At 35.4% G+C, this 24,305-nt stretch overlaps 1 long non-coding RNA gene across 1 annotated transcript; it reads left to right on the plus strand.

Moving 5' to 3' along the window:
* Positions 1-14,002: 14,002 nt before the first annotated feature.
* LOC144998005 (uncharacterized) lies at positions 14,003-15,143 on the plus strand. The gene is made up of 2 exons (XR_013660053.1): positions 14,003-14,048; positions 14,752-15,143. It is a non-coding gene; the product is annotated as an uncharacterized LOC144998005 (long non-coding RNA).
* Positions 15,144-24,305: the final 9,162 nt, after the last annotated feature.

A 24,305-nucleotide genomic window follows, 5' to 3' on the forward strand; every position in this document is an offset into this window, starting at 1 on the left:
GTAACCCATACAATGCTTTGTCCAACTTGTAGACATGATTAGGGAACTTTGAGTCAACATACCCAGGGGTTGATCAACATAAATTTCTTCCTTCACCTTGCCGTACAGGAAGGCAGTCTTGACATCCATCTGGTAGACCGTGAAATTCTTATACGAAGCAAACGCGAGGAAGATTCGAATAGCTTCCAGTCGAGCCACGGGAGCATACACCTCAGTAAAATCAAGACCCTCGATCTGACGAAACCCTCGGACCACCAATCGTGCTTTATTTAGAACGATTACACCAGAATCATCTTGCTTATTACGGTAGACCCAACGCGTGTCAAGAGACCGTTTTCCTTTTGGTAATTCAACTAGTTTCCAGACTGCCAGTTTTTCAAATTGATTTAACTCTTCATGCATCACGTCTACCCAGCTGGGATCATTTAAAGCCATTTCAATATTTTTGGGCTCAACTTGAGATATAAAGCAAGAATAAAGACATTCATTAACGTCTCCATTCTGACTTCTGGTTTTAACTCCATCACCCAGCTGGCCAATGACATTTTTGATCGGATGATCGTGCTGAATTCGGGAGGGTATGTCTTGGCTGATCTCATTGATAGAAACAGGAAGAGTGTGAGTATTGAAACCTCCATCAGCTGCTGGTTGAGTCCTAGTAAAGGACTTTGCTACAAACTCATGTGCAATTTCTTCAGGAAAGAGGAGTTCCATAAATATTGGATTGACAGCGGAAGCATCTCTAGACATGAACTCTCTCTTAATGGGTGTTAGAGGAGTAGCTGTAGCATTAGGAGTTTCAGTTGGAATTGCAGACACCAGGCCAGATGGTTGTACGGATGACTCCCCCTCATATTGAAAAGGAAGCTCCCCCTCTAGTGAAGCAGAGGATTCCCTCTCAACCGTTGGGGGTTTGTAAACAACCTCTTCAACTTCGTCTTCAATTACAGAAACATTCTTCAAACCCGAGGAAGATCCACTTAAATTATTCGAAGACACATTGAGAGAGCTGAATAGGGATGTGTAATCAAATAACCAGTCGGGACCCACTTTAGCGTCAGTTTCATTCTCCTCCAGCCAGCGTACGTCATAAGATTCAACGATCTACTTAGTCCTTTTGTTGTAAACCCTATATGCGGTGCGCACAACATACCCCACAAAGTAGTAGTCGTCAACTTTGGCATTAAATTTAGGGTTGGAATCTAAGTGAAGAAGGATGCAAGGACAACTAAATGCACGAAAGTGGCTTACGGAAGGCTTGTATCCATAAAGTATCTCGTATGGTGTCTTCATCTGTGCTTTGTTGATTAGAACACGATTCTGCACGTAGCAAGCAGTGTTAATCGCCTCGGCCCAAAAGAAGACAGGTAGCTTGGAGTCACAAAGCATTGTCCTTGCAGCATCTTTTAATGTTCTGTTCCTCCGTTCAGCAACACCGTTTTGTTGAGGCATGTGACCAGAACTATATTGATGCGCTATCCCCTTTTCTGCGCAAAAATGATCAAGAACCGAATTCTTGAATTCAGTTCCATTATCAGTGCGAAGCGCCTTCACTTGATTGTTAGTCTGCTTTTCAATCATCACCACGAACTTCTTTATTAGATCAACAATCCCTGTTTTGTTGGATAAGAAGAAGACCCACGTAAATCTAGAGAAATCATCAATCACAAAAAGACAGTATGAGCTTCTGTTGATGCTCAGGACGTTGACCGGACCAAATAAGTCCATATGCAATAGTTGAAGCACTTGATTGATTGAGCTGATTTGTTTGGGAAAATGTGGTTTCTGATGATGTTTGCCTTGAGCACATGAAACACACTTTTCAAACGTGATAAAGTCTCTGATAGGAAGGCCTCGGACCATCTCATTTTTCGCAAGACGATTCAGGTTTTTCGCATTAGCATGACCAAGTCTTCGATGCCATAACATTGCATTGTGTTTGGAAACCTTTGAGAATAAAAAGTGACTTGTTCAGGTAGGTTACTGTTCATATCAATGATGTAGGCATTCCCATCCTGTTTTGATTTGACTAGAATCCATTCTTCTGGGATGACGATGCCAGGCTTGAGAATCATACACTCTTTATCAGTAAAATGAGTTGAGTAACCTTTGTCACATATCTGAGAAACGCTTAACAAACTATGCTTTAACTCGGGTGCAAAGTTGACGTTTTCAAAGCTCAAGACTCCATTCGTAACAGTTCCGCGCTGTGTGATCTTTCCGTCGTCTCCGCCCGCAAAGGAAACATAACCCCCATTAAAAGATTGAATTTCGCTTAGCTGGGAGATATCTCCAGTCATATGCCAGGAACAGCCTCTATCGACGTACCTAGGACGCACGATATTCCTCCGTAACTGCCCCTGCAAAATGAGCGGAATCATTTAGACTTAGGAACCCAGGTCATCACTGTCGTGGGTTTCCTTTTCACCTTTTCTGATTTAGATTTTAAAATTTGCAAATTAGGATCTTCATTTCTAATCACTTCAGAGGGAGGTAACGATGAACTAGAGAGTGATTTGGGCTTCCATTGAAGTTTAGGTTTTACAACAGTCTCTAATGATTTTGAAATAGACTTCACAGGAGTTTGCATAGACCTTCTGGATTTTCTACCAAAATTAGTAGAAGATCTAGAATTGCTTTTTGACGAAACCGATCTTGGCTGAGCCTTGTTCGGTTTTGACAACCTGTTTCGAGTTTTGTTAGTAAAAACCTTTTTATTTGTTTGAAAAACAGCCCCTTTTCTTTTCTTACTATCTTTTTGATCCTTACTTTGAGAGCAAGTTCTTGAGGATTTTCTAATTAAAGACCTTCCTCGAGACTCATTCTCCCCTCTTGGTGACAGATAGTTTACAAAGATCCTATTTTGACAATTTCTAGCTATGTGACCACCAACTCCACAATTAAAACAAATCTGTTTATTATTTGAATTTGTACTGCATTTTTCAGATTTATTTTCTTTACAGACACTCTTACTCTTTTTAGAAGAACATGTATGGGAATTAAGTGAGGGTGCCTCATTTGATTTGACTTGTGGAGTTGATGATTCCTCATGAGAATTACAAGCATCAGAATTACCAAACAATTCATCAAACATATCGAAAAAATTAAATTCAACATTATCCAAAGATGAGCTAACACAAGGAGCTTTTTCAGTCTTATCATCATAAACACACTCAAATTTTTTCACAATAGAAAAATCAAAATTAAAAACAGAAACAGATTCTCCAGCTTCACACTTGGCCTGATCTAAGGGTGTATCTGCAGAGGAAGTAGAAACATTAGTACTTTCAATGTTAATAAAACCTCTTGAAACAAAACCAACAGGTTTGCCATATCGAAGATGTGACTCCCTGTTAGTTTCATCCTGTGTCAAAGGGATTGATGTGTAGTTATGATTAAAAGGAGGAGGAACACAATCATACCCTAAACCCTTGTTTTGATTTTCCTTAAATTTCAATTGGGTTTCATACAAAGACTCAACTGTTTTGCTAGAAGCAGAATAATTTTTGAAACTCACATCTGTTTTTCCACTTTTAATTTTTAACTCATCAAGTTCTTTGGTCACAGCATCAAGTTGTCTCTTAGTATAATCTTAAATTTCACACTTTTCACTGAATTCTGATTGAATTTTTCTAAAATATTTTGTTTTGGCTTCCAGTTGGGCGTTTAGTGGTTTTTGTCCCTTCCTAAGTTGATAACCCTCATATTTAAGGTCCTCTACTTGCATACGTAAAGTTTGAATTTCATTTCGAAGAAGTGTAACATATTCTTTGCAAGAAAAAGAACAAGATGGTAGATTTACCTTGTTTTTCTTGGGCTCAGAGGAGGTAGAAACCATTAGGGAAAACTGCAGTTCCATCATCTCTGCCTCGGGATTGGTATCATTGTTCTTTGAAGCACCATCATCAATCTGAGCTAGATGAGCATTTTCTAACCCTGTAATGTTTAAATCTTGAATTTGATCCTCCCAATCTAATGATTGAACAACCATAGCTGTTTCTCCATTGGTTGTAGCTCCTGCATGATCGTTTCCTACTGCGACCATATATCGGTTGTTGTTGATTCTGCGATCTGGCTTCGGGTAGTCACGAGCAAAGTGACCCGGCTCGTGACAGTTAAAACATCTCAGCATACTTTTGTTTAATCCCACCTTTTTGTCAACATTCATAGCCCAATTGTTTTTCCCTGTTTTCTTGGCGAATTGTTTGGCTCTGAAAACAGCCATGTCAATCTGCCAAGTAATGTCCACTTCCTCTACATCTTCGGGATGTATCTGTTCCAAGTCAGCAAAGGATAGCTGAGGTGGAAGATCTCCGGCTACAAAGGCATTATAGCAATTAACTAGCCCAGTGGCTAGAGCAAGATTTTCATTAGATTCTTTGGTGTTTGAAGAGGGGAATTTGGCTGACATATTGGGAGTAGATATAGTTTGTGGAGATCTTACACTTGAAGTTTGATGTTGAGGGAATGGTGTTGCAGCATTGAGGGTTTGAATATGAGGTTGTTGAACTATGAAAGCTTGACCAGAGGAAGTCATGAAGGATGATAGTGCTGCATTGTTGGATGAAACACCAAGGTTTGCAGTAGAATATGAATTCATGTGGTTGATTTCTTTCTGTTTTTCATCAATGTCACAGGCTTTGATGACTGCCATGATTTCTGCAAGAGTGAGACGGTTTAAGTCCTTGGTTTTCTTAATTACAACAACATTCATATCCCATGATCGAGGAAGTGCATTCAGAAGTTTCTTGTTGATTTCTGAATTGGACAAATAAATTCCTAAAATGTTCATGTCAGTTGTGAGAGCGGTGAACCTTTGTAATTGAGCCTCAAGGGTTTCTCCTGGAATGTAGTTAAACATGTTAAATTTTTGTCTTAACATGTCCTGCCGACTTTCTTTCATATCTTCATTGCCCTCGTAGACCTCAATAAGAGCTTCCCATAGAGCTTTTGCAGAAGTGTACTCACGAAAACCTTGAGCAATATCAGGAGATAATGCCATGGTTAGAGTAGCCAATGCTCTTTCCTATTCTTCAACCAGTTCAAACTCTTCATCAGTGTAATTTTCAATGGCTTTGTCAATCAACTGACCTCCAACTGTCATCGTGACTCTGACAGGATCTCTAAGAATACTTCTCCAGATTTTGAAATCTTTCATTTTGATGTATTTTTCGATTCTATATTTCCACTTGGGAAAACCTTCAGCAGACATCAATCTCGGAATGCGTGTAGTAGTGCCCATAACAGCATCAAGTATATGAAAATGAGTTTGAGAATCCATTTGAAAGTAATTTAACAGTTCCAAAAGAGTTTACTGTTGAGGTTAGTTGAAAAGATTGTGACTGTAAACAGAGTTTACGTTATGGGATTTATGGTTTAGATGTTTACGGCAAGGTGTTTACGGTTCTGGGTTTACTGTGTATTATGGGTTTACGGTTTTTGGTGTTTGCGGTTTTGATGTTTATGGTTCTTCAACTTGTGTACGGTGTATGAGTATTTAGTTATTACGGTTTCTGAATGGTCAATAAACAGAGTTTACGGTTGGTAGTAAACTCTCAACCAACCTTTAAAACTCATAATTTTCAGACGGAAGATGTTTCTTCAAAGCTTAGAACGCAAAATCCAATAACCAATCGATGAAAACAACAGCTTGAACATGCAAAATCTCGATCGGATGAGTTTGATACCAGTTTACTGCTCTAATACCAATTGTTAGGTGCGATTCCGGATCTAAAACTGATAATCAAACAAACATGAATCAAGAGTAACACAATAAGATGAATGAATTGAGATTGCACATGATTAAACACAAGAAATCGTTAGGTACAACTCAAGAGTGACAGTAAACTTATAGAGCAACCAACCCCGCAAAATACAAGCTCCTACACTATATATACCCATCTGGACTGCAAACTGAGTTTGCGGCCGTAAACACGTTTACGGCCGTAAACGTGTTTACAGTAGTAAACACAACAAAGTTCAAATTAACATAAAGTGAAATTACGGACACAAAACAAAACACATCACATGCTAAGCCTAGCCCAAACCATTTACATGGCCCTTCAGAGCACTTGTTTCAAATCAATCTTATGCCAATTTCAATAAGAAGTTTTGATGTCATCATCGGTATGGACTGGTTAAGCCTTCACCATGCTGATATACTTTGTCACGAAAGGGACGTTCGCCTCAATCTACCAAACGGCGAAACTCTTGTCATTTATGGTGACAAACCCAATACAAATTTACAAATCATCTCTTACGTCAAAGCATAAAAATATCTTTGCAAGGAATATCATGCCTTTCTAGCCCACGTAGTAGACAAGAAACGAGAATCGAAGAACATTAAAGACATTCCGAAAGTCTGCAACTTCCCAGACATCTTTCCAGAAGATCTTCCAGGGATCCCACCAGAATGCCAAGTCGAGTTCAGAATCGACTTAATTCCCGGAGCTACTCCAGTAGCAAAATCATCGTACCGTCTAGCCCCAGCCGAGATACAGGAACTATCTAGTCAACTAAACGAGCTGCTGAGCAAAGGCTTCATCAGACCGAGCTTCTCACCATGGGGAGCACCGTTCCTATTCGTGAAGAAGAAGGACAGATCCTTTCGCATGTGTATCGATTACCGGGAGCTGAACAAACTCACAATCAAGAACCGATATCCCCTACCGCGCATAGACAGTTTGTTCGATCAACTACAAGGAGCAAGATACTTCTCAAAGATCGATCTAAGATTTGGTTATCACCAACTGCAGGTGATGGAAGGAGACATCCCCAAAACGACATTCCAAACACGCTATGGTCACTACGAGTTTGTAGTGATGCCCTTTGGATTGACAAATGCACCAGCGGTGTTCATGGACTTGATGAACCGAGTATGTCGTCCCTTCCTGGATAAATTCGTGATCGTGTTCATAGATGATATACTCATCTATTCAAGAAGCAAGGAAGAACACAACCAACACCTCCGCCAAGTTTTGGAAACATTGAGGGCAGAAAAGCTATACGCAAAACTTTCAAAGTGCGAGTTTTGGATCCGGGAAGTAGACTTCCTAGGTCACATAGTAAGCAACGAGGGGATACACGTGGATCCTTCCAAGATCAAAGCAATAGAGAATTAGACGACTCCAAGGACCCCAACAGAAATCCGACAATTTTTGGGACTCGCCGGGTATTACCGAAGGTTCATACAAAAATTTTCAAATATTGGTAAGCCGCTTACCACCCTAACTCAGAAAAGTGTGACATTCGACTGGGGAGAAAAACAAGACATCACGTTTCAAACACTAAAGCGAGCCTTATGTAGTGCGCCCATCCTAACCTTACCAGAAGGAACAGAGGAGTTCGTGGTCTATTGTGATACGTCAAACCAAGTACTTGGGTGTGTTCTGATGCAGCGAGGGAAGGTCATCGCATACGCCTCAAGACAACTAAAGACACACGAAGTAAACTACACAACGCACGATATTGAGCTAGGAGCAGTTGTTTTCGCTCTAAAGATATGGAGGCATTATCTCTACGGCACAAAATGTACAATCTTCACCGATCATAAAAGCCTCCAGCATATCCTCAACCAGAAAGAACTCAACATGAGACAAAGACGGTCGGTAGAACTACTAAATGATTTCGAATGCGAAATTCGATATCATCCCGGAAAGGCTAACATGGTGGCTGATGCACTCAGCCGAAAGGAATACTTGGCCACCTGAGTGAAGTCTCTAACTATGACAATCCATTCACACCTGTCCACGCAAATCAAGGAAGCCCAAATAGAAGCCTTGAAATCTGAAAATGTGACGGAGGAAGCCTTAAGGGGGATGGATAAGAATCTTGAAGTCAAGAATGATGGAGTTCATTACTTCATGGATCGGATTTGGACACCAAATTTTGGTGGATTCAGAGAAGTCGTCATGAACGAAACCCATAAGACATGATACTCCATACATCCCGGTTCCGATAAGATGTATTTGGACCTCAAGAAACTGTATTGGTGGCCGAACATGAAAGCCGAAATTGCTACCTACGTGAGCAAATGTCTGACGTGTGCCAAAGTCAAGGTGGAATACCAAAAGCCCTCAGGATTGTTACAACAACCATAAATACCTGAATGGAAGTGGGAGCGGATAACCATGGATTTCATAACCAAATTACCCAATACGGCAAGCGGACTCGACACCATCTGGGTTATCGTCGACAGGTTAACTAAATCCGCGCACTTCCTACCAATCAAAGAAACAGATAAATTGGAGAGGCTAACTAGAACATACCTCAGGGAGATTGTACGGTTGCATGGTGTGCCAATATCCATTATCTTGGACCGAGACAGTAGATTCACCTCAAGGTTCTGGCAGTTGCTACAAAGAGCTCTAGGACCGAGGCTAGACATGAGTATTGCGTATTACCCATAAACCGACGGCCAGAGTGAGAGAACCATACAAACCCTAGAAGATATGCTGAGAGCTTATGTAATCGATTTTGGCAAGGCATGGGACACCCATTTACCATTGGTTGAGTTTTCGTACAACAATAGCTACCACACTAGCATCAAGGCTGCCTCGTTCGAAGCCCTCTACAGCCGTAAGTGCAGATCACCTCTATGCTGTGCTGAAGTGGGTGACACACAACTAGCAAGAGGACAAGCAATGGACAACACTCTCACTGGACCAAAAATCATAAGAGAAACTATGGAGAAGATTGTTCAAATCCGGGAACGACTGAAGGCATCAACGGATAGACAAAAGAGTTATGCGGATAAAAGACAGAAACCCTTGGAGTTCCAGGTTGGAGACTGTGTCCTCCTAAAAGTCTAACCTTGGAAAGGATTAATACATTTTGGAAAGCGTAGGAAACTGAACCCAAGGTACATCAGACCATTCAAGATCCTTGCCAGGATCGGTCCGGTGGCTTACAAACTTCGGTTACCTCAGGAACTCCACAACGTACACCCTACCTTTCACGTATCAAACCTAAAGAAGTTCTTGTCTGATGAGACTCTCGTCGTCCCTCTAGATAAAATTGCAATAAATGAGAATCTTCAATTCGTAGAAGAACCAGTAGAGATCATGGATAGGGAAATTAAAAGAACTAAACAAAGCCGCATACGTATTGTAAAGGTCCGCTGGAACGCCAAGCGAGGACCTGAATACACCTGGGAATGCGAGGATCAGATGAAAAAAAAGTACCCGCATCTTTTTCCTAACCCGTAAACTCTGTCATAGATTAAATTTCGGGATGAAATTCCCTCTAACAGGGGATGATGTGACAACCCTATATTTTTCCAAAGCTATGTAACACTCAAAAGTCAAATACAACGAAACTATTTGGAATCAACAACATTAACCACATAAATAAAGTGTTCAAAAATCTAAATTTGGGATGCATCAAATGCTAGATATCGTGCCAAGGTTTCCAAAAACATAAAGAACGTTCAAAACCGGGTTATAATGAAGAAATTATGACCACTCAAATATTCACGACATACCCAGTAAAACATTACTAAACGTAAAAAGTGAAATTCCAATAAAATGAATTTTAGCCTTAAGTATCTAAAAAAGTCGTAGATTACGTTAAATAGTGAACGTGCATAAAAAGATCGCCCAAATTGGACCTCGTATGAAGAAGTTACGAATTTTCTAAGTTTCGTAACAACGGTAGAGAGCTAAAAACTCAAATTAAAGATCGAACAATTTTTAGCTAACACAACCTAAACGAGAATTGAAGGTCTCCACAATAGGATTAAGATGGTGAAAAGGCACACGAAATCAGATGTCGGATAAAGAAGTTATGATTTTTTAATGGACTTTAGCAGTCCCGGCCTACTAAAAACATAACATTAAAAATAAATTCAAAACTAGCCGATGGAGTCTAAATGAAAGTTGTAGAGCATAGTCTCACCTACGCGTGGATATAAAGAACACGAAAAATGGATCCCGTACGCGAAAGTTACGGAGTTTAGAAGATTGAAGCCTGAATTTACGCCCAACGTAATTTAAGAGTACGCCCAACGTACTCAGGTGCAGTGTCGAGTTCCATCGGCTGCAGGCTCTACGCTTAGCTATCCTCGAGTCGTAAGCCATGATGCAAATTTATGCCCAACGTAATCGAAGTACGCCCAACGTAACGCGTACGCCCATTGTACTCCGGTAGTACGCCCATCATACTCCTACTTTCAACCTTATAAATAGAGGGCACGAACTTTGGGTTTTGGCACACTTTTCTCAAACTCTCTCTCACTTTCACTTAGTTGTGAGCTCCAGAGGCCATCCCGACACCCTCGGTTCCATACCCGAGCCCCCGAAGAAGGTTCTATGCTACCGAGATCCCCAAGAAGCTCGAAGATGCAGCTTTCCGCAGTTGAAGTTCTGCTCGATTCTAGTCTCACTCTCTTCAAACCGAACAAGTGAGTTCATACCCCTACTTTTCACGTCTTTTCATGTTTTAGGAGGGGGGGGGGTGAATACAAGTACAATAACGTATCGTTTTATATAGATATAAATACAAATTCTATCTTATTATTATTCGATATCAACATTTTTACCTTACGTAAAAAGTTAGTATTTCACCGAGTTATTTTCACCAAATGGAACACACTTTATGAAAAACTATAATGGGTATAGTTTGTGAGTTATTCCTACATTCTTACGTAAACATCTTGAAAAACGAAAAACTTTCATCTGAAGTGAAATAAAGACTTTCTTATCGTAAATCTGTTTATACTAAGTATTGTGAGATATTCAACTTCAACGTACTCTCAAGTATGTATTTCAAGTCCTGTATTATAAACCATAATCTCTTGGAGGGATAGCATGATACTTGTGTATAGATCTATACGGGATTGACAATCCCGCACCTAAACTATTAGCTACAGTTAAATTGGCAGGTCCGGGGTGACAAATGTCATAAGACCACAACACCTGAAGAATGTTGTTACAGGTAGTCTGTGTCAATAGCATGGTTATAAGACTCACACGGAAGTATAAAAATAAGCTTGATTTACGAGACTCATGAATGCATTCAGTATTTACATTATTTTGAGTATAAATTCATCTTTATTATTTAAGTACGAAAGATACTAACGCCCTCCAACTTTTGGGAGCTTTTCAAACTACATGTGGAAAATATTGGATTTTCTGGAAACCACGTTCATCTATTTTCTTCTAAAAAGACATACTTTTTTAGTACCAAAAACACTTATGAACTCACCAAATTTATTGTTGACACTTTTTCGAAACTACTTGTATTTCTCAGGGAATCAGTAATACATGCAACTACCAGCTTTTGAAGAAGGAACGCTAAGGCATCTATTATCAAACATTTTAAATCATCATATTGTAATATTCTTTTAGAAACATGTATAATGCAACAATGTATGTTTTTTTTATATATATGATGGTTGTGTTACTTTCTTTACGATATTCAATTGTTATGGTACTACGTGAAGTCATCCACCCCTGAATGTTTCCGCCATTCTAGTTTGGGGGTGTGACACTTTCAGTAATACGGGCACAATACTACCTTCCACACCAACCCGTATTTTCCCCAAATCGTCCTCTTGAGATCCTATCTCACAAGTACTCTATTTCACATAGATATCTAGCTACTCGCTCAGTAGACTTCTCAAACTAAACATCTAGGCACTCATCCTAGATTACTCAATTAAGGAAGCACTCCTTAGGCTATGGCATTACAGATCATGCAACTCTAGCTCATACATCCTGAAGATACCTAGCCTATCATCTAGCATGCAGTTCTAAAGGTTCAATTAACAATTCATCACATAATAAAATCGAATAAAGGTATTTTGGAAAATCACCGCTAAGGCTCTAGCTGATTGTACACACTACTCTGACCTGCTTTTCTCTTAAAATCCTTTACTCTTTTTGGAAATATTCTTATTAAGAAAGTCATTTCTTTTGAAAATTTATCAACTCCTTAGTTTGAGTCCAAACATACCCGAGGGCGTGCCCGAATCCCTCAAACCAAGGCTTTGATACCAACTTGTAACAACTCAAATTTTCAAACAAAATTTTCAGTTTTAAATTTCTTAAAACATAGTTCATAGCATCAACCCATGCCAAAATGTAATTGTCAAATACAAAATATCATGAAACAAAGTCAAGTATTCCAAAATCCACATAAACCCTAATCATCAAGCTGGTGTGTACAATCATGTCGATGCCTTCCCACGATCCTGTGATGTACCTGAAACACATTTAATCAACATTATAAGCACAAAAATTAGTGAGCTCCAAAAAATACCATATACACAAATAATTAGTCTATAGTGACTAAACCCCAGTAAGGACCCTCCGGTCATGTGTCTTATTGAAGACCCTCCGGTCTCATGTCTCGGTATGGACCCTTCAGTCATATCATCAACAGATACACATAATAATATAACAGAATAAGTCACAAATACATAATGAATAATAACACATAAACAAATAAGACCCTGCGGTAAGTAATAGAATTAAGACCCTCCGGTCATACAAAACTTACCACACAGGTAAGTATAGTGAGAAGACTCACCTTTCGCTGAAAAGTAATCAATCTCGCACCTGAACTTCTAGTCTAGACTCCACCTAATTATGTCACATTCAACTCTAATTAGTAATTAATACTAATAACCTCGAAATGCTAGACCGAGTCTCTCTACAAATCTCAGGAGGGTGAAAACACCATTTTGCCCCTCCTTAGTTAAAGCTCTTCTTGAGGTTCCTCTAAACACTACATTCCAAATTATAAGAAGGAGTTGTTACCAAATGCACATTATATTTCGACATTATAAAGTAAAATGGAATTTCATTGAGTTAGGAGTTGACTATGGGTATTCAACTAGATGACATGTACATATAATAACTTCACTCTGATTTTTTATATGAACAACTTTGAAATATTCATGAAGTAGTTGGATGACATGTTGACAACCTTTTGGCACAAACAAGACCAATAATTGAAACTCTAACTTCAAGTTCTCCTGTAACCACTATCATGAATGTAAGTGTGAAAAGAAGAAAGTCACTTACCCATGGGTTAAAAGGCATTTTATGTTGCGAGAAAAGGACCAATAAAGCATGAATACCCATTATACATGAAAGAGCTGGAAATATTAAAGCCAAAGATTATGGTACAGTCATATGTACAAATTCATGTAAATGTAAATTTTAAAGACGCAACACATGATGTATGGGGAAAGTAATTAGTCACTCAAAATATTCGACATAAAATCTTGGGAGGTGAAGAAATCCGTACTTTTATAGAGTTAATATTTAAACAAAACCAATTATAAGTGGGTAGAGTGTGTTTGTGTTGTTCTCAACTATTTATTTATACATTTCACAACTAACTATTCACTTATAAATTTGATAGATTGATCTTAGCTTTAATTAACTAGTTAAATGGTAGGAATTAGTTAGACATAGCCTTTAAAAATGTGTTTTTGACTTGGTTTTCTTCTTGGTGCTTACTTTCTTCCTATCCAATAGTAAAAAACAAGAACTATTAGCAAAGATGTTAGATAATATCAAGATCCAAGATCTCGACAAAACGCAAGATCCAAAACGAATTCAAAATCCATAATCCTAGACATATGTAAAATATCACCCATAACAATATGTATGAAAACGCCTTTGTATGGTTGGATGGCTAACAATATTTTTTTCTTGAATAAAAAATTATCACAAATGATGAGAAATATTATATCCTTATTAGGTTTCATATTTTCATTTGAACATGACCTCCAGTTACTTACCATTGGAAATAAAGTTATATTTTCGTAAAGAATACAATACCATGTTATATCATGCATCTGACACTTCATACATATACCTACACACATTTGACACTTAACAAACAACCAACTTCAAGACGTAAAGAAGGAAGAGTTTGTGATACTTCATTTGGTAAACATGTCGTTTTCTAATTAAGACATGCAAATAAGATGAAAAAACAAGAATATCATGCACGTATCCTCCCATTAAATTTAAGGATGCTGAAATGCAGATGCAAATATTATAATTTCAAGAATGGGACTAATTATTTTGTTCATGGTCGGTAACACCATCTTATTTTTTTCCCTTTTTCTTGGTTTTCTTTTACTCCCCGTGTTCCTCGTGCTTGTTCCGATACTTCTTCCTATTTTTCTTTTGATTTTTCCAATTCTTCTTCCGATTTTTCTTCTTCTTAGTCCTATTATTTTTCCATTGATATTACTTCTTACTTACCTTACAATTCTCTTTGTACTTTTCCTTCTCATTCTCCCTATATGAATGTTATATAGTTTTCATCTTTTCCCATCGACATGTTCTTACAGTGTTCTTCATAAAAATACTATAAACATGCTATGATATTAAAGAGAAAGAGTGATACTTTTATTATTCAAACAAAACATTAATAAATGTGCTTAAAGGATGGTTTCAAGGGTAGTCAGGAATATGACTTCTGCAACGGAAAAAAATTATATGTGGAATTCTTTCTAGCCATGTTTAAAAGATTCACCTGTGAACATACTTATGTAGAAATATATATGTATCTTATGTTTGGTCTTTGATATTAATTACACAAGAATTTCATCTTTTAGTTCTTAGTTTGAAGTGTGTGTATATACACACACACTAGCAGTCACACGTGATATGCAAAGGGTGCGAATAATTTACTTAAGAAATTAGTTTTTAGAGGTGTTTTGTGCAAATAGTTTACTACATCTAAACAATTATCAATAAGAGTCATTCTAAAAATTAGTTTTTTTTTCAGCGGACAATGATTAATTACAATTCAACGATTAGTTTGCTTTAAGAAACATGCCAAAAGAAGACACATGCAAGTATCACCAAACGCAATATAACAAATGATGAACAATTTCCTTTTGGTGTCACTCGGGGGATAGGTATCCCATGATTCTCATTGATAGTCTACCTAATTCAGTCCTTATACTCGATGGGATCGGGAAATCCGACCCGTTTTAAAAATTAGACCTATCCCCAGCCCATCTGCAACTCATCCCCGAGGCTACGATGTATAAGTAAAAAGTTATATTGAAGAAAAAAGACGTTGGTGTCTTTAGCAGAATAATCTTCCTCTTAGTCGTTAAACTGTCAAAGTAACAAAAAGTTTTTGGACTGTAATTAGTAGTAACTTTTGGTGAATGTTGAATATATATTTTTTTAAACTAAAAATAGACATTAAAAATATTTTCTTTTTCGGTTCAAAACTAAAATATTTCATTTTGGATTAAAACTAAAAATTATATTGTTGTTTTCCGTTTTAAATAAAACTATTTTAATGATTTAGGTTATAAATGAAATTATATACATACTCGGCTAATATTTTTTGAATAACTATGAACGGAATTTTAAAAATAAAAATGATAAGCTTTAAAAAGCCAATTTGTAATTTATCTTATTTTTTATCGCAATTTATACTTTGTAACATCTTATATTTATGTATATGATAATTTAAATGTAGAATATTTTCAGTTTGTATCGTAAGTATGAATCGTTTATAAATTTAACTCATTAACTAATTTAATTTTGGTTAAGCATCATGTCAACATTTTAATTGTAAACAGATAAACGATGATTTGTGTAAACCAACCATTAAGTTTGTGAAGTTGAAATGAAAGTTATTATTTGTCGCCATTTGTTCATTTGATTTTATTATTATGTGTAATGATTATATTATTATGTGTAATGATTAGTTTGTTGTATAATTATCAATAAAACGCATGTCCTTAATAGTGCATTGTTGGCGGAAGCCAATGTCCCGGGGTAAAATAAGTTTATATTTTATGTTTATATATAAATATTTTGGTTTACACAAATTAAATATTCTCCTATAATTTGTTCCTATTATTTTCTATTCACATGAAATAATGATAAATGGATTAAAATATTAATAATTTCATCAAATGTGCCATTAAATATGATATATATCAACATTTGATATGGTAAGAGAATAAATATGAATAAAATGTAGAAAGATATTTAATTTTTAGTTTAGTTTAAATTTTGATACATTTTGTATGGAAACTACATTATAATTAGTTGTATAAAAAAGTAAATTGAAGTCTTAATGTCTTAAAATGTCTAAAAAACAAACCTTTCAACGAATAGAAATCTTAATGTCTTAGAAATAGAAATTAGCAATACAAATTAGCAACACTATATGGAAAAGAAAGAATCAATTAGCAACAACAATATATACATTATATACATATATTAAAAGTGGGAGGAGTTAACGAGAGTTCATGAGTTCAAGTATTTTAGGAGACATAGGTGGTATTTAGAAGTAGGTTTAGATAGTTTTCCCTTTAAATCATTTTCTGCCATCTGCTGCTTTTCCGGTCCTTCTGAGTGTCGCCCACCGCCATCGACTTCCAATGAAACATCATCGCCTCTCTTCCAAATTACTATGAAACATCAGCATCTCTCTTCCAAATTACTATACTAACATCACAATGTTTGTTCTTCATAGTTGAGACCCAAAACCCTCTCACTACCACCACCTTATACGCAGCTGCTCGCCACCACCGTACGGGTTATTTAACTTGGCTTATGGTTAGCTTCTTAAATCCCCTATGTCTCTTCTATCTCTTTCTTTCTGGATGGTTCCCACCGCCTTAGCTTCTTTACCTCCGATCGATGACTTCCAACGAGGTTATATCTCTGCCGATGGTGCCTGGCCAAAGCCCTAAACTCGATTTCAGTATCTACAAACATTGGCAAATGAATCTCAGGTACTCTGGTGGTAAAAAACAGTGTGTTTGCCTTCATTCTTGCATTCTTCTTCAGCTAAATACATGTATATTGACAAATAACTTCATTTTTGTTGAGAAGGTAATGTTTATTTCTCTTTAACGTTTTAACTGCCCTCCTCTCTATTCAATTCATACACCCCCAACGCCCTCGATAAAACCCTAACAGTATTTGGTTGCACGCATTAGAGGGCACTCTTCTCCGGTGAGTGTTGTATAAGGTACCCAAACTTTCACTTTTCATTCATATTTACAGAGCAAACTTTGGTCTTTGATTTGAAATTTTCACAAAGCTACGTGTTTATTTCGGTATGATTTTGTTTCCATTTAGTAATTCCTCGTTATTTTATTCACACCCAACGACTTGAACAATATTGAGTTTTTGTTTTCAACAATTAAGTTTTCCAATAATTTACTTGAACAAATAGCAATATACCTTCGTATGTTTGTGTTTAGTTTGATGTTTATCATTTGAATCCATATGTAATTTTGTCATTTGTTAACCTAATAGTTACTAAAAAAATAGTTAAGACCTTATATTCGATTTCATTATTTTCTTATTTTAGTTATGTAAAGTTACTTAAATTGTTAATTGTTGATGCATTGAAAAGATTCAGAGAATTATATATCAAATAAGGATTATGAGGATGATAATTCAAACTACAAAGATGTTGACAAATGTTGAATTTGGGTTTATTGTGACTTCATGTGCAACTGCCCTGATGGAATTGAAGCCATTGTGGGAGGGCAAGATGGTAAATTGCACATGTATTCAGTGGAGGGAGATATTCTTTCAAAAGAAGTTGTTCTTGAAACAACTTTTGATCCTAAAATGAGATTTCCAATGGCTTTTACTTGGAATATGTTCTACCTAACTACTTTAATTGAGCAAGATTACAAAAATGAATTTTTTTTACTTAAATGATTAGAATAACCAAAATGGTCAAGGTACTTTCGTTTTTTCTATTATTCCATGATTGACTTGTCCAAAAAATTATTTTTTATTTTGTTTTAGCTGTTGGATATGAGCAACATGACTAAAATGGTTATTTTGACCGAAATGGTAAAATTAGATCTAAATAGTTATAATTACCAATTGATTAAAATGCTTTTTTTACCTATTATAACATGGTTCCACTAACAAAAAGATTATTTTTATTTTGTTTTGGTTTCTTGATATAGGAAAATGACAAAAATTATCATTTTGGCCAAAATGATCAAATTGGCGATGACCAAAACTGACCAAAAAAAATTATTTTAATGTATTTTGTTCGGATTTATGGCTAAAATAAAGATGTAGACAACTTGATTCAAAAGGGAGGGTCTCCACTACAGGATAGCAAGTGAACATATAAAAATATAGTAGGCGCCAATTAAAATGAAGAAATACCAAGTGAAGAGTCTCCACTAGATTATTCAACAATTACTCGAGTCAAATCACACATTAATAAACCTCCGGAAGGTGATTAACAATATGATTTCATTCGTGGACAATTTGAATCTTTGTTAGGGCTCTTTTTGTATGTTTTGAATTCGTGTAATAGGTCACAATCGAGGCATTTTTTGGAATTCCATGTGAGAAGAAATCGGAAATTGAAGATACGATGAAGGTGCTTAGTCTCTAAATCCAAATCCACACCCAACTCTTGATCTTGATAAGGTTAGTTCATTCAACTTCATTCCCACCATTGTTTTTTGTTGATTTTTTTAAATATCAAATGTGTGCAAAATTGGTAGTTAGGTTAGACAGGAAAGATATTAAAATCTTAATATATAATAATTACTAGGTGTGAGACCCATGTATTACATGAGTTTATTTAAAAAAATTAAATATAAAATTTTAATAATTTGAAAAGTTTGAATTTATAAGAAAAATAAGAAAAATTTTGAATTATTAAAATTAATGAGACTTTAATGTATTGAATACATTATATATATAAACCATTTCTAATAAATACTTTATATATATATATATATATATATATATATATATATATATATATATATATATATATATATATATATATATATATATATATATAACCTTACATATTATATGTAGAATTTTAATTTAATAAAATGAAAAATACAATAAAATGACAAGTGGAAAATAAAAAATTTAAAAATTTTAAAAAATATCATGTGTCCAAATGAAGAAGAAGAGGACATGTGGTAAAAAAAACTTTCATTTATTAGAGTAGACTAGTTGTGAAACCCGTATATTATACGAGTTAATTAAAACATAATGTTAAATATGAGTAATTAAATGAGAAGTTTATTTGAATTTAAAATATGAAATAACTGAAAATTATGAAAAAAAAAACATGCAAAAAATAAATTATCTAAAATTATGTGTTTAATTGTTACACCCGTGTACTAAACGAGTTGTTATAATAAAATGTTAAATACAAATGTTTAAAGTGTATATTTATTTGAAATTAAAATTGAAACTTCAAATTTGAAATTTGAAATTAATAGTTATTATAGTAGGTTTAATTTATGGAAACTAAATTAATGATATAGTGAAAATGAATAATGAAGTAATTGACAAGTGGAAAAATAAAAATATTTTAAAATTATGATAAAATGATATGTATCAATTAAATGAGAGAATAACAAGTGATAATAACATTTTCATTTATTAGGGTAAGAAGATTAATAAAAAATAGAACATCCAAAATAGTAACTCATTTAAAAACTTCTTAAATGAACAAACTTTTGAAAAAAGTTACCCCCTACAAACAAATTACGTCGTAAACTTGATTCTATAAATTTTAACTACATATTAAATATGAATTGCAAACGAAAAAGAATAAAGCATAGGCAAAACTTTTATTATTATTATTATTATTATTATTATTATTATTATTATTATTATTATTATTATTATTAAAAAAGAATAAAACACAAACAATCGTCTCAGTAAAATTTCTATGCTTCAAGTATTGAATCAGGTCATTTCATTTGTTAATCCATATTATTTTCCAATTTTTGATCACAAGGCTTGTGTAAATAATGTTGACAATCGAGGTTTGATTCCTGATGCTTTGAAAGAGGAGGACAGGAGGACAAAGGGGTTGTTACCACATACCAGCATACATGCAGATTACACTGTACAAAGATCCAATGTATTCCCTTTTCTTGAATCTTGATAGCTTCTCATAATCAATATCATATAAAAAATTAGATTCTTTATGTATTGATATTTTGCACAACTTGGTATTTGGGACGTGTGTTAAGAACTATCACCATATATTTTCAGGGTGCAAAAAATGAAAGCAAGCATGATCATGGAAATACCCCTAACAAAGAGGGTAGACTTGGTCTGCAATTGCTTATATTGCTTCAGATATATGAAACCTCAGTTGCTGAAATGTTACATCACAAAACCAATCAAAAGGAATTTATATCTTTTGGCTTTCATTAGTTTAAATGTATCTTGCAAGTTGTATCCAAGCGACTTCAAATTAAAAGTATGGTGTATGGATCCAAGTTCGTAAACTTAACAATCCAAGAAAAACAACACATATATATAAGGAATAAATTACTTGATTTATTTATATAATGCTCATTATAACCTTGATGCCAAGCATCTATGTTGGACCTGAGAAAGATATAAAGATAAAACTTCTACATATTTTCCAATTGTTTTGAATGCTAATATATAAATATTATTTTTAATGTTTGTTGTAGTTGTAACTGTTGATGGGATTTTATTAACAAAGGATGGTACCATGGCCGGTGGTGTGGGATGATAAGAAGATAGAAGGTTTGTGAATGACAAAACTGTAAATTTAGTTCCTGTGGTATTCAAAAAACTTTAGATAGGATCCAAAAAGTTATCAACTTGCATGACCGTCTAAAATCAAGAATTTACTGTGATTTTGGTCCAAAAAAACATGAAAAGACGGGTTTGCCCTTTTATTTTATTTTTTGTATTTTTTATAATCATTCTAATACTTTTTTATTTAAAAAAAAAGAAAAAAAAGAATTATCCCCCACCCCACCGTTCTCTCTCTCTCTCTCTCTCTCTCTCTCTCCCTTTCTTCCCCATCTTCCTCACCTCACCTCACTTCACCTGCAATTTAAACTACATACACACATTGTTTACAAAACATTGAAGCTTCCATAGCACCATGAATCATCAGAATATAATTAGAATCAAAAAATTTGACACCTCCTTGGTTTACCTGCATATGAGTTTCATAAACACCACCTGTCATCTATTTTTGAGATAAGTGACACAAACAAGTAGACTGGGGGCATCAGACTTGTTCATACATGCTGCTTATCATCACTGGTGGTGGTGAAAATAAAATCCAACATTTTATTAATATTCTCTTCATTCACCTGTCTCTTCTTCCCAGGAACATCATCTTCAGAACCAGAAAAGTAGTTAGAGGAGGATGTCGTACATGAGCAATCAACCAAGAATAAGAAGAGAAGGGAGATTTAGGAAAGGATAATATTACCTTCCACGTTTATTAATGACGGGCACGACATCGAATGTGAGGAAATAAGGTCTAATTGAGGGTTTCCAAGCCCTAATCACACCTTAAGCATCATCGGAACAATCCCGTCATCACAATCAAAGCTTCTAGTCATCCTCCCTTCTCTCTCTCTCTCACACATAATACCATATACCTGAATAAACTCATGAAGTAGTCATTGACGACCATATGCTATGGGTTTCTTCTCTTACCTCTTTCTAAAGAAGAACTGTCTCTGGATACAGAGCCTTCTTCACCCATGTTAATGTAATAATCGTTCATGGGTTGCTGTAATAATCACTTCATCTTCTTCAACACATTCATACACATACAACACAATAAACACACACACACACAATGATGCAAAACCCAGAAAGTGATGATGAAAAACTCACACCCCTGCAAATCTCCATCCAAATGCAGATTCAAATTGAAAGAAAAGCTTGTAGATATGGGTTTCTGAAAAATGGTGGGGTGGGGTCGGGGGGGGGGGGGGGGGGGAAGAAATAGGAGATGGTAGGATGCTTCGTCTTGGGGTAGGCTTCACTTTTGAACTTCTTGTTCTTCAATTGTTTTGCCCACAAACTCTAGTCCGAACCACACCTTTTTCCAGAAATATCACCCTTTTCACATACAACATATCAAAGTCAAACAAAGACATATAAATGGGTTTGATTTTCTTACTTCTTCCAGATTTTAATAATCATTTCACAACTGGTTCTTGTTTGAAAGCTCATATCGACGAGAACAAAATCCAAGCATGCAATCCATACCCTTATCTGAGGAAGAAGATGGATCGGGTGCTTTTTGACTTTGGGGGGGGGGGGGGAGGGGGAGAGAGAGAGAGAGAGAGAGAGAGAGAGAGAGAGAGAGAGAGAGAATAATTATTTTCTTTTCTTTTTATTTTTAAATTAAAATAGTATTTGAAAAATTAAAAAATATATAAAAATGAAAGTAAAAGGGTATAAACATCATTTCAAGTTTTTTTGGACCAAAAAACTTTGATTTTGGACCTTCTATGCAAACGGAAAACTTTTTGGACCCTATCCAAAGTTTTTTGAATACCACAGGGACTAATTTTGTAGTTTTGTCTTTGTGAATTAAAATTTTGTCCCATGTACCTAACTAAAGAAAGAGTCTAAATCCATATCACAAAGAGCCCAATAACAAGGCCCAAGAACAATCCAGCCCATGTGTAGCATAGGCAATACCTAGAGGTGGCAATCGTGTCATGTTGGGTTCGTGTCGTGTCGAAACACTAAACAGATTGAAAGTGCTTGACCCTAACCCGACCCATTTAATTAACATGTCGTGTCGTGTTAACCCATTTATTTTTGTGTTGAGTTCGTTTCAGGTTTCGGGTTAGGGCTATACCTTGATATATGTTGTGTCATGCGAGGTTAAAAGATTGAGCATGTTGAAAGAGTAGGAGTTGGGTAGGCAGAAAGGAAAGGAAAAACTAATAGTTTGGAGGCAGAATAGATAAAGTCATAGCAAGTTCAGATGACAAAATTAAAAGAGTGGGAGTTGGGGAGGCGGATGACAAGGTCATAAGGATGTGAGAGTGGTGAAAGAGCCTGGGTGGTTTGGGAGAGAATGGAAAAACCGAAATGAAGTCTTGATCTAGACGGCTAAGTCATTTCAACATTACAAAACAATTCAATTCGAAGGTTTTCTTTTAATAATGGTTTTGATTTTGTATATTTCTAGTTTATTTATAATAATTCAAAAAACTTGCATATAAATAAACGGGTCATTTTCGAGTCATATTCGAGTTGAAATTCTCAACCCTAACCTTACCCATTTAATTTCCGTGTCGTGTCGTGTCAACCCGTTTATTTAAACGCGTTGAAATATCTTACCCAAACCCGTTTATTTCGTGTCGGGTTTGTGTCGGGTTTCATGTCGTGTCAATTTTTTCCACCTCTAGCAATACCTTCCGAGTTTTCAAATATAAATTGTCCATAAACATAAAGCTACTACACATGTTATAAAATAAGAAATAAAATACAACATGAACTATGACAAAACAGATACTTCTTATTTCAAAGATAACACAATCAACTTTATAGGAAAATAAAAGAAACCAATCGTAACTTTGAAAAATGAACAAACTCCCTATAATTCCTCAAGCTGAAAATAAAACCAAAAAACCATTGTTAGTCCAAATCTACAACAAAACCAAAAAATCATCATGAAACATTAGGATGAAAGTACAAAGCAAAAACATACTCAGATGCTTTGAGGGTTGTACTGCATTTAGTTGGCCCTTTTCTCGGAGTAAGCATTCCCTCAACATCTTCTTTTCTTTCTTCAATCATTGTAAAGGAATACAAAAAGAAAAAGACCACACCTTACCTTGACATTAAGTATACTATTTTTTTTACTCTTTAGCCTATAATTTCATTAATGGTATCTGTAACTGTAGCCTTAGCTTTAGGCTTTGGAAACTTGAATCATGATGCATTGTACTATTTGTAATTCGAGAATGGACCATAATCGACTAAAGTTGCATTTTTATAAGAATCAGAAGTAAATCATCACACTTACAATCCAACCAATTGGGAGAGAATCAATAGATTCCTTTTTGACAAAACTCCCTATAATTCCTCAAGCGGAAAATAAAACCAAAAAATCATCATGAAACATTAGGATGAAAATACAAAGCAAAAACATACTCAGATGCTTTGAGGGCTGTACTGCATTTAGTTGGCCCTTTTCTCGGAGTAAGCATTCCCTCAACATCTTCTTTTCTTTCTTCAATCATTGTAAAGGAATACAAAAAGAAAAAGACCACACCTTACCTTGACATTAAGTATACTATTTTTTTTACTCTTTAGCCTACAATTTCATTAATGGTATCTGTAACTGTAGCCTTAGCTTTAGGCTTTGGAAACTTGAATCATGATGCATTGTAATATTTGTAATTCGAGAATGGACCATAATCGACTAAAGTTGCATTTTTATAAGAATCAGAAGTAAATCATCACACTTACGATCCAACCAATTGGGAGAGAATCAATAGATTCCTTTTTGACAAAACTCCCTATAATTCCTCAAGCTGA

This window comes from Lactuca saligna, chromosome 5, assembly GCF_052625555.1.
Source record: "Lactuca saligna cultivar CGN05327 chromosome 5, ASM5262555v1, whole genome shotgun sequence".
NCBI classification, from domain to species: Eukaryota; Viridiplantae; Streptophyta; class Magnoliopsida; order Asterales; family Asteraceae; genus Lactuca; species Lactuca saligna.